Here is a 13,168-nt window from a genome sequence, read left to right on the forward strand (position 1 = left end):
TGGTCTTCATGTCATAAGCTTATATGCTCGAATACCAATAGTTTGCATTCCACTTACTGCAAATCACAAAAGAGCCCGAATTGGGCGCAGGAACACTGCAATTGGACAATACTTTTTAGTAACGAGTCCAGGTTCAGGCTGAAACCAGATAATCGAAGTATCTTGATATCGCGTGACAGTGGAACAAGAAATAATCCACAGTTTGTTCGTGAAAGACCCCAACATCAAGGTGGGAGTTTGATGGTTTGGGATGGAATAAGTGTAGTTGGCCATATTGATTTCTATTTTATGAGAATCGGTTCTTTAATAGACCAAAGGTATCGCGATGAGATTTTGGAACCTATAGTTCATCCATATGCTGCTGCAATTAGCCAAGAATTAATTTTTATGAATGACAATGCTCGTCCACACCGTTCAAACATGGTACAAGAGTGGTTTGATGAAGAAGGTATTGGACGAATGGAGTGGTCTGCCTGTTCACCGGATTGTAATCAAATCGATCTGCCTGGGATGCATTAAGGAGGCGCATTTCTGCTCGACTGGTCCCACCACGATCGCTTCAAGAGCTCGAAATTGCTTTCACAGAACAGTGGGGAAATATCACAAGAGCTGTTTGATCATCGTATCGGGTACATGCAATCAAGATGTACCGCTGTTAATCGAGATCATGTGCCCTATTAAAAATTAACAAAAGCGTTTTTGACTATTCGTGTTATTCTTCTTAAAATTATTTCATGCTAAAATGTATAATTTTTTAAATTTGTGATGAATATCGATTATTTAAACAATATCTCATCAATTACATCCTATCCATAAGTAACAAATATTTATTAATATATAAAGTATCCAATCGTTATAATGATTTGCAGAAATTTATAATTATCCGACAGAAACTTAAATATCCCCTAATTGTTTTGAGCAGTGTATATGGGTACTCTGAGAGCTCTACATCAATCATCAGGAATTCTTCCCTTTGTCCACACCTCCTGAACTATGCAGTGCAGCCACTGCGAGACCTTTATACCTCCACACTTGATAATTTCTGGTGAATAACATCTATTCCTGTTGATGTTTTTTAAATTTTTAATAAATAATGATTATTTAAACAATATATTATCAATTACACCCATATGTATATATTTCCTGAAATATATACATATGGATATATATCCATACTTCAAGTGTGTGTATATATATATGGATATATATCCATACTTCAAGTGTATATATATATATATTACTAACTGCATGCCTCTTGGGTGTTTTTTTTTTATCACTGAGCTATCATTGATTGTTTCATTTAGCAATTTTTCGAAGTAATTACTCCATACGTCAAGGATATCTTTTTCTCCAGTTTTCCTCTCACACTTATAATCTCTAATTCCTTTTACAGCACACTTTCCTCCATTTCTGAGCTTCTTCAACAACCTCCAGAATAGCTTACCACCTTCTTGATAATTACTTCTATGTTCTTACCAAAGTCTTCCCATGACATCTGTTTAGCTTTCTTTCATTTGTCTCTGTATTCTCTAAGAGCACAAGCTGACTTATTTGCCAGGAAACTTTGATATGCTTTCTTCTTTTTCTTGATTCCCTCTTACTTCCTGTATCCACGATGGGGCTCTGATTTTTCTGTCCTAGCAGACAACCTCACCACATGACACTCTGGCAGAATCAATTAGTGTTTTCTTCAAGGCTTGCCACTGAATCTCCAAGATTTAGTTCCTGTTCTCAAACTCTTTCATTTTTATTTCAATAATCTTTGTGTATTTTAGTCTACAGTTCACAGCTGCTCAACTTTTATTCGCTTTAAAACTTTCTTGCATGTTATTTTTTCAATATGAAATTCAATTTTATTCTGCTCAAGACTAAATAGTGATCACTTCCAATTTCAAATCCTCTGAACACTCTGGTGTCCTGCACCAGAGAGAAAACATCACAATCAACAATAACATAGTCAATGAGACATTCCTTATCTCTTCTCTCCCATGTGAATTTGTGCACATTTTTATGATGGAACACCGTGTTAGTAATAACCAGTCCTGGTCCTGAGCAGAAATTCAACAGGTATTTGCCATTATAATTAGCTTTGCTCTTTTTCTCCGAATTTTCCCAAAATATTTTTGTATGTCTGACAATCACTTCCTACTCTGCTATTTAGATCCCCAACAAGGACCAACTTTTACTTTTTCATTGTGTCAGTAGCTTTCTCTAGAGCCTCAAAAAATTCCTCCACTTCTACCTTAGTAGAACCTTCTGTGGTCACAAATAAGTCTCATTGTCCAGTTCCCCATTCTGATATTTGCCCAAATCACTCTACTTGAAGATGCCTGGAATTCAAGATGTTGAATACTATGCCTACTCCTTTTCCTTGATTGTCATTGCCCGAATATAACATTTTGTATTTATTGCTCAGAAAGATCTCACCAGTTTTTGTCTTTTTTGTTTCAGTCACCCCTCTTATATCGGCCTGGTACTTATCCAATTCCTCAGCTAGCTGCATTTGTTTGCCATTCCAGCTTCATATGTTGATTGTACTGATCTTGAACCCTGGTGATGTTCAGATGGGGTGTGATTTAGAATTAGCTGACTTTTCGCTGTTTGCCCTGGTTCCCTAGCGAAAACATCCCGGACCATGTTTAACCGGGCGATGCCCCAGCCGGCATGAAATTCTGTCATGTTGTAGCATCATTTTATATTGGAAGGTGAGGATTGGACCTAATGTCTAAGCCTCCCCTTCTCGTGGTGCACCCTGTTAGGTATGTCAGATATCTACCTAGATACTGAACGAACGAGGATGGACTGGCAATCTGGGATTTAGCAGAACAAATTGCATTCTTATTCTTATTGTATTCTTAAAATAATTTATATAATGATCTATATTCTCTAACGTGCGTTTTTCGTAAATCTTTTCCACTGTAGTTTTTGCAATTATTCTTATTTTCTTTGTAATAATAATAATAAATAAAAAAGATTTTAGATCACACTTACAAGATTCCAGTCACTCTGTGTTTTATCAGTTTTATTTCTTTATTTTCTAATGTAAGAAAGAGCCTCCTAGTTAAAAGATAGGAATAATATTCCCTGGTTATTGTTTTACCCTTTTCAAGATAATTAATAAACAAAATGCCTTTAACATCCCAAAACACAGATGCCATGACCTTTCCTGCTTATGGAACCGACTTTGACTTCTTTGGCGCTGAACAACCGGTTTCTCTCCACTGTACTGTTTTGAGTGCTGTTTGGATTCTGCTGTGTAATGGTGAATCCAAGTCTCATCCATAGGAATAAATCGACGCACAAAATCAGTTTTATTCTTGTTAAAACTCTCCAAGCACTATTCAGAGATTTTCATGCGAGTGCGTTTTGTTATGAGCAAGTCTGGCACCCATCTTGCGCAAAGTAGCAGAAGAAGAAGATGAAAAATATAAGCTACACGTTCTTTTGAAATACTTATAGTCTCAGCAATTTCACTCACTTTGACTTGACGGTCACCCAATACCATATCGTGCACTTGATCAATGATTTCGTTTGTTGTTACACTTTTTGGACGTCCTTCAAGTGGATCATCTTCAAGGCTGATACGGCCAAGTTTAAACTCGGCAGCCTATTTCTTAATTGTCGAAAACGAAGAAGAGTTCTCATAAACCTCTATGAACTTCGAATGAATTTCCTTTGGTGTTAAACCTTCTTTTACAAAGAATTTTATAACCACACGATACTCAATTTTATCCATTTCAAGGGTGCAGACAACACTTTTGCTTCAAACAGCTGTATGAAACAAACAACTTGATAGAATGACTTGCAATTTCACATTGATGCTTATGACGGATGCATCAGCTTAGAAAAAAACACCTGTCGATAGTGTTGCCATCTATAGTCGAGGCCGAGAACTTTTTAGACCACCATCGTACATATATACCATATATATATATATATATATATATATATATTGAAGATACCAAGCTATTTTAATCCATTTCCCAAGTAAGCAAACAAACAAGTAAATCAAGTTTGCGCCTGCAAGTAGTGCAAGTCTAGGCAGCTTGTGGTAAAGGTGGAATAAGCTCTGACTACTATTCTTAATATTTATCCATAATGCAAAGCACATCTCCTGGAGATGTATGATGCTATGTATTAAAGACAAGGGGCCACTACCCAGACCGGTTTCGATCTTTATTGAGGTCTTGTCAGTGGGAGCCAGGCTTCGAAATTTTCAGATATAATCTGAAAAATTTTGAGCACTTAGCATCATTGTTATTGCACTGCTAAAGCATTTTTTTCGTTATTTTTAGTATAAGGCTCTCTTGGTATATCATCACACAATGCTACGCCATTGTTAATTTTCTTTCTACGAATTATTCTTTAATAGTCCACATTTTGAAATATCTTTGCAAATTGAAGGTTGTCTTGAAACACAATGGAAAATTTTTTGTAGTAATCTATTTTCAATGAGTATCAGAAGGAATGATTTAATTATGAATTCGTTACACATAAACTGTTTTGTTTAAAATCTCATGAAATTTCGGTTCGAGGCTATCTTGTGAAAAGATGCTGATAGGAAGCTTTTGAAAGATTGGTGATTTCTGTTTATTTATTGAATGTTTTCTTAGATTAAAAAAAATCAGCTAATGTCGTTTTATACCCGTATAGGGAGTAGGCGACGCCGTTTTAGCCCTATCTAACTTTTTTTTTTTTTTGGAGACTGAGTGGGCAGTTCAATCTCCACTGGTACCCAGAGATAGCTGACACAATGTAATCACTAATTAAGCGGCATGCAATGAAGAGAAACAGCTCAACAACAGTCGGCATCTCGTGGTCCCTGACCCTAACACAATATATTTAATGTCCGAAATAATTTGGGTTCCATGGTCAAATTTCTTGAGTTTACGGGACGAAAAACCCGAGTTTCCGGGAGAAAAAAGGCTTAGGAAAATTTCCTCTAGTCGCTGACTAGACTCGAATGCAAGTCTTCTTTCGTGCAGTCAATCGCTGTGGTATTCAAACTCCACAACCACTGAGCTACACAGGCTTCTTAGATTTATTTGTGCACTTTTAGTATACTATGAAGATTTTTAGTGTATTTATTGTACTACATACTAATGTGGATTAAAATTAGTTTTTACTACTTTATAGTACAAGTTGTTACTACTGAGAACTTTTGTCCCAATGAGCAGAAGCGTTGCTGCAGTGATGATGATATATCTGTGGATAATCTGATATTAGAAATATAAGTTATTAAAAGAAATTATTAGAAAATCGACCAGAGAATTAGAAAAAGTGGAAAAAACGTTTAAACGAAATTCTTCTCGATAGGATAAGAAAGAGGACCAGAACAAGAAGCAGGAAAGCACTGAACTTGGTAATGATAATAATAATAACAACAAGGCAAGTTAATTAAAATCTAAGAAAAAAAGAGCTGATATGGTTTGGTGATAGAATAATAAAATTTGTGCTTGTCGGAGTCACTACTTCTAGTTTCCCTGGGAAGAAAAGATATCGCAAATCTAATTAAACAACAGAAAATAAAAGTAAAAGAGATGGTAATTTAAGTAGTAACAAATATATTATGAAAGGTCTGATTGAAGAATTGATAAAAAAAAAAAAGAGGTAAGTGTGTAAAAATTGTACGTTTGCTAACCAGATACGACAGTACCGAGTTAAGGCCAATGATGGTAAATGATTCCATGTGCAGGCTGTGTAGACGAAATAGATGCAAGTTTCTAAATGTCTGATGTCAGAAAAGATCTGTAGAAGAGGAACTTCCTGCACTTGAAATTGTTTGGCATAAGGAGACTGGAAAAATTACTTATTGGAATGCGACCTAATACAGAGTCCAGGAAACTAGATCATCAATGGAAGAATGAGGAAAATATGCATGAAAGTTCAGCCATGGTAGGAAAAGATGATAAAGATATGAATGGATTCGAAGATGGTAATACATCTGGCAAGGGGTGGAAATATACGCTTTGAGTTCGGACTTTTTCAGTATGTCTGGGGAAAGTAGAAAGTTCTACAAGACCAGGAGTATCAGAAACAAAAGAGAAGAGTTCGTTGCTTTATTGAATACGATGTGGCAAAAGATTGTTGGGATTAGTGAAACCTGGCTATCAGAATCACCTATGGTAACTGATATCAACTGTAATGGGTATACAATTTTTAGGAATGACAGATGAGATAGGAGAGGATGGGGGGGGTCTACAAATGATATCAGACACCTTATGTCCAGTAAAGGCAGAATGAAATATATGGTGGAGTGTTGCTACAGACCAGTCAACTCAGTTGCAGGCAAAGAAGAAATGCATCACTAATATAGCCCTATCGGTAACTATAATTACCCAAACATTGACTGGGTAGAAGAGAAATCTCATGATAAGAATGAAGATGAATTTATTGAATTGTTGAAGACAACATTCTCAAGCAGCATGTGAAAGAAGGAATTCGAGGTCAAAAAGTGTGGGATTTGTTCATAGCGTCAGAAGGGGCTCTGATAAGAATATAACTATTATTACACTAATATTTTACCACCAGTCGGTGACAGTGATCATGCCATGATTTCTTGGGAAGTATCTAATTATATGGATGTTCCCATCAACAGGTTATATGCTGCTACAAAGCTGGAAATTATGATCAACTTAGGAGAATACTATCTTTGATCCATAGTATGAGTTACTGAATGGAAGAAATGTCAGCAATGCATGAAAAACTTTGAAAAAAGTGCATTAAATTAGTGGTATCTGAATGTATCCCTAGTATTGGAAGAATAAATAGGGTGGAAGTGAAATGGATCTGCAAGCAGCAGATCCACAAGAAAAAAAAAGGAAAGAATATCATAAGAATAAGTGAGAAGTTATGAAATGTATAAAGGCAAGCCAAAAAAGTAACAAGTATTGTGCGAAAAGCAAAATCGCAGTATGAAAACAAATTGGTTACCCAAGCTAAAGGCAAATCAAAAGAAATTTTATCGTTATGCTGCAAGCAAAAGAAATAATGAATGTGAAAGAATAACTCTATTGAATGCAGATGATACTCTAGTGTCAGAAACTAATAAGATTGTTCAATTAATATGTGCTCACTTTGCTAAGATATATCAACCAGGTGTATGTAACATGATGCATACTGCTACTACTAAAGTGGATGAACAGTTAGAAGAGCATGAGAATAAAGATGAAGAGTTGCTGCATAACTAGGCTGACCATACGTACCGTTTTTTTTTCATATTTCCTGGCCGTCCCGTCGTTTCACTAAAAATGTCAAATTTGTCCCGTTTTTAATGAAAACTATAAATATACTTTAACATTGGTTAATCATAACTTATTATTCATAACCTATAATCGTATATCAATATCATGGATACCAGTAATTTGTATATAACCATGGAGTCGCATTGTTTGACACTAAATATTGATATCTGCAGTGATTTATTCAGAGAAAATAAAAAAAAAAAAAAAATACACGCTGGGAACACTTGCACGTCTCAGACGCGGCGTATTCTGCTGTAGCGCATTAGTTTTTGTTTTGCCTGTATGCTAACCAGTGGCTTTGTTATTCAATGCCGTGGTTTAAATTTCATACTTTTTAAAGTTTTAAGTCTTATTTTTTAAAACTAGTACGATAAAAAGTACAATATAAAGTAATTTAGATAAAGTCTATCCTTGCAAGTCAAAGAGGCGAAACTGCAGTTTTAATGACGATCTCCAGAAAGAATTCAAATTTATTAAACTCTATAAGCTGTGTAATGATGTCCAACATCGTAATGTCCATTTTTCCGTTGATCATGGAGGCAGAAGCGACATTAATATTATTATTATCCTGACACCTCCAAGGAGTCCGAAGACTCATCGCGGGAGGACACCTACAACTGTCTCAACCACTACACCGAACCTCTACTACGAATCATCTCCATCGACGCCATCTAACGCCCACCTCCACCACCAGCACTAGTATTTTTTGTCTAAGTTGCGTGTGTTCTGAAGGGCCGATCTGTCTGTATGCGGGATGAAAAACCCGAGTTTCCGGGAGAAAAACCATGCTACCTCCGTATGAGATCGGCTAACTCACCTTCGATTGAAATCGTCCAGATAAAGATTCCTCCCGTCGCGACGAGAATTGAACATCAACCAACATCTACGTAGCAGAAACATAAGGATGCTGAGAAGACTCTGGCTTCAGTTAAAAACATCAACTCGTTTATAGTGAGACGTGATGGTGATAAAACTGCATCAAGTTAAGCTCTTGATGCTTATCATACTCTGAGTCACAGCCAAAGTTTTCCTGCAAATGGCTGCTTGTCGACATCGATGAATAAAATTTATGAAACAAAATTCTTCAGCACGTACCAAATTAGAAGCAATAATTACCAATGTTTTATCACCAAAAATATCGGGCTTAGCAATAGAGAATTTGAATAAAACAAAAAGCATGTCAGCTTAGATGCATCAAACTTTTTCTAATCGTTGTGCGGTACTCTTTGCGAAATTGTGGTGTTCATGAGAAAATTATACTTTTTTCCTTACCTGGGGAAAGGAAATAAAGTATCCGATCTACAGTGTGCTGTTGAAGGAAGTAAGTGATAAATTTGCCTTACAAAACAAAATTGTTGCTTTGTGTAGAGATAACACGATCACCAATTTTGGTGTTTGCAAAAGAATTGGCAAAAATAATGGGTTTATCCAATGAAATCATCTTACCTTTTCATGAATACAGAATATTACATAACCGTCGTCCCGTTTTTGTCTCAAAGAAATATGATCAGCCTATGCAAAACCTGAACAATAATTTTGCAATCGGGACAGATGGACTATCAGCATTTATGCTAAATGGAATGTTCAGCCGAATTGGCTAAACTTTTCTCATGTTTGTATAACTTTGAGTCTCAACAGTGGAATGATATCATGGGAATGGAAGAAATGTATAATACAATGGTGGTGAAAAACTGGTAATTACCGACCTACCAGCATTTCTGGTGTGGTAGTGAAGACTTCAGAGATTAGCACGAACTTCCATACAGAAATGGGTAGACAAACAAGCTATACTCTGCAAGGAACAGCATTGGCTTACTAAAGGAATGCAATGTTTTAGCAATTTGTTGATGCATTGATGGGTGACAGATTATCAAAAGGTGGTATATGGTGAGTGTGATTTTCTCAGATTTAAGGTGCTATTGTTGTGCAAGCTATACATTAATGACACTAGGGAGGGTCTAACAGGAGATATGCAATTGTTTGCTGATGATGCGAAGATAGGTAGGCAATCATGGATTCTAATGATATCCACCACTTACAAAATAATGTGAACAGGCTGGAAATTTGGGCAAACGAAAATGGCTATCAGTTTAATGTAAGTAAATGTAGTTACACACTTTGGTGTAAACAGATTTCCAGCGGCATATTATATTAGCATGGTTATGCTACAAGATACTGATTATTCTAGGGATGGTGGATAGGAATTTGAAGATCAAGTCACATAACAAAAGTTACCAATTCAACTTAAGAGGATAATTACCAGGATGAAGTGAAGCTTGACATGTAAGGATAAGGAAGTCATTTTGCATAAGGCCTCGATAATACCTCCCCTGAATTATTTTGTGAAGATTTTTCCCCTGTCTCAAGAAGATAAAGGGGCTGTGGAAAGGGTGCAAATAAGAGTGACAATTATATCTGGACGATGGAATTCAGATTATATTATAGGTATCTGAATTACACTCTGGTTAACACGAGGTGCTCAAAAGTGGTGATAATCACCATGAAACTGAGGTAGAGCCATGTAACCTACCCATTATTTTACATATTCTACACGAAGTGTTAGACAATTGCAATCCTTTGAATAAAATGTCTTTCCCTTGTTGCACAAACCAGTCCTCAGCTACAGATATGACTTCATATCTGTGGTAAACTTTATTCCTTTCAAGGTTTCTTTAAATTTGGGAATAGGAAATACTCAAATGGTGTGCTGACGAATAGGGTGAATAAGCTGCTGCTGTAACAATTTTACCTTTTCTTAAAGGTATTTGTTATGGATTACACCATTCCTATCCCAAACGACAATGGCAAAAACCTTCCTGCTGAATTTTGGATTCAAAACTTCTTTGATCATGGAGAACCTTTGTGTCTCCACTCTACTGACTGTTGTTTGGTCTCTGGGTATCCATGTTTCATCAACAGTCAAACTACGATTCAAAAAATTTGCACTTGATTTCTCAAAATGACCCAAACTCCACTGAGATGACAGCTCACATTCTCTCTTTTGGTCGGAATTCAAACATTTCAAGTTGAGGATCCACTTGCAGAAGGCGAGTGCTTCTCCATGTCCAGATATTGGAGGATAATGACCCCAATCTTATTCTTTGGATATCCTCAGAATCTTTGCAATGTTTTTGACTGCCATTCATCTCTCATAAAGGATCATGGCATGGACTGCCTGTTTTTCAGATGTGATCGCTGTGGAAGGACTTCTTGACTTTGGACACCATTCTGACAACTGTTGTATAATGATGGTACAGCACCCTTCAAGTCTCACAAAAAGTTTGGTGAATCTCAGTTGTAGACTTTTCTTGCAGCTGAAAAATCTGCTGACGACCTGCACCTGTCTTCGAATTTCTTCAAAACCTGACGTTTTCTTATATAACCTGAAAGAAATTACAATTAGATGAAAGATGGGGATTAAATGGCAGTGGTGATATCAGTTGCTTTAATATCATTTTTGTTCTAGGAATTTTTTTGACGTTACTCAAGAAAAGTTTCAGAATGATTAAAAAAAAGCCTCTCCCCTAATAAGATAATATTAGTTTAGTTATTTTTGTATTATGGTAATCTGCCACACACTCGAACTATAAGTCTATCTCGGCTGCATGACGACAGACTTATAATTGAAGTCTAGTCTCCGATTGGAGGAAGTGTTCTAAGCCTTTCTTCACCTGGTTCCCGAGGTAGTCCATCTCTGGCATGGGCAAGTGGGTTTTTTCTCGCGGAAATTCGGGTTTTTCATCCCATAAACTCAAGAAAATCAACTGTAGAACCCACATTACTTCAGACAGTAAGATATCGTTAGGTACCAAGGGCTGGCAGCACTTGTTTGCTGGTCTCATTGGTGGCTGCCTATAATCAGTGATAGACATGGCCTACTATCTCTGATTGGCTACTGGTGGAGTCTCCAAAAGCTAGATAGGGTTAAAAGACTTCCCCTACTTCCTATACGGGAATAAAAGGCTATAGTTTATTTATACCACACAAGGATTCAAGTACTGAACAGTTGCTGACAAAGAACCAACTTAACACTAAGGCTAATTTAATATGAAGACTAGCATAATCTCAATGAAATAGACAAGGGATAAGTTTCACCACAGCGATAGGCAGCATTATTTTTTGTAGCTATCTCCACATAACTTATTGTGGAGGCACAAAAATTCTGTCCACAAAATACTTATCTTTACTTAAAAATATTCACTGACAAAGCACTCTGGAAACCTGTACTACTCATTCACCATTCTTTCCAGGGATGACCACTTGTTATGCCTCGTAGCCTAGTGCTGAATATTGTTGCCATGTGTACGGCAATAATTATGCAGGGGCCAAATGCAGTTTAACACATTTCAAATCTGAATGGGTTGGTAATGACCATTATGCAGGGTAAATGTTGGTGCAAGTAGATGTTGAATTACATGTATACAAATACCAGAAAAAATAAACCAGAAGCTCAACTTTTTTGGACAAAATATTATAAGCATCAGCAACATCTGGTTGACAAAATGATATAGTTACAGGAATTGATGTAAAAGGTACTGTATTTTTAAGAATAGAGGGAATAGGAGAGGACGTGGAGTATTGCTGATGATATTTGAAGAATTTCAACTTCTTACATATCATGTATAACATTGATGGCATACTGAATTGCAGGAAATTGATGAGGCTAGTTCAGTGAGCATATTGTAAAAGTTGGCAAGGATTACTTGGATGTTAAAAATATACTAAGAAGCAAATACATATGTTAAAGATACCAAGCAATTTTATAAGCTAGGTTTCTAATCCTTTTTCCCAAGTAAGCAAACAGACAAGTAAGTTTGCAGCTGCATGTAGTGCAAGGCAACTCGTTGTAAAGGTGGAGTAAGCTCTGATCACTTTCCTTAGAATTTTCCCCTAATGCAAAGCACATTTCCTTGCAGAGGTATATGATGTGATGCTATGCATTAAGGTAATGGTCACTACTCAAACCAGTTTAGACCTTTTGAGGACCAGTCAGTGGGAGCCAAACCTAAAAAATGCCAAGGGTGAAGTAATACAGAGCTTATATTTTACCTAAACAAGTTGCCATAAGGTGCTTTGACCTCATTAAATAAAAAATCTCAGGATGAGAGTAAGATGTAGAAAGTTTTTTACCTTGGGTATACTTAATGCATAGCATCATACATCTCCACAAGGAAAGTGATCAGAGCTTACTCCACCTTTACGAGTTGCCTAGTGTTGCACTACGTGCAGCCGCAAACTTGACTTGTCTGTTTGCTTACTTGGTAAAAAAGGATTAAAAACCTAGCTTATAAAATTGCTTGGTATCTTTAACATACATATACCCAAGGTAAAAAGCTTTCTAGATATATATATATATAAATATAAATAAAAAGAGAGGTTATTATCCTACTTTATACCGCTACGATTCGGCTGCATTTTGACTACTGTACTCTGATTTGGTCATCTTCGTTTCTTGGGAACCAGAAAGATGGAGATTCAAATGTAAGTGACCAAGTCAGTGACAGTCTGTGGGATGCTCTCCATGAGGAGAGATTGATGATGTGTGCATGTTGGTTGCAAAGTTGTTAATAGGCAGATATGGAAGTCACTCCACACACACACTATCTATAAACTCTGTTATCCTCTTCTGCATTCTAACAGTGCTAATTTACTGGCACAGAGTGTTGTCACCAAAATATAATGAAGCATATAATAAAGTTGGATAAGAAGTGCAGGTTCTCAGTCATCTTCATTAAGAAGGGGAAATGATAATCCTTCAAACTCAGTAGAACACTTAACCGGAATAACATGTTCTTAATTCAATGAAGGCATAACCGACACTGGACAAAAAAAAGGTGGAAGGAGATAGTAAAGGAGGCATCAGACACCAATGGGCAGTGAGCCCATGGTTCGTGATGATGAAAATAGTAACAGTAAAAGCCCAT

Source organism: Typopeltis vanoorti, chromosome 25 (assembly GCF_054136105.1).
Source record: "Typopeltis vanoorti isolate ZY-2024b chromosome 25, IOZ_Tvanoo_1.0, whole genome shotgun sequence".
In the NCBI taxonomy this organism is placed as follows: domain Eukaryota; kingdom Metazoa; phylum Arthropoda; class Arachnida; order Uropygi; family Thelyphonidae; genus Typopeltis; species Typopeltis vanoorti.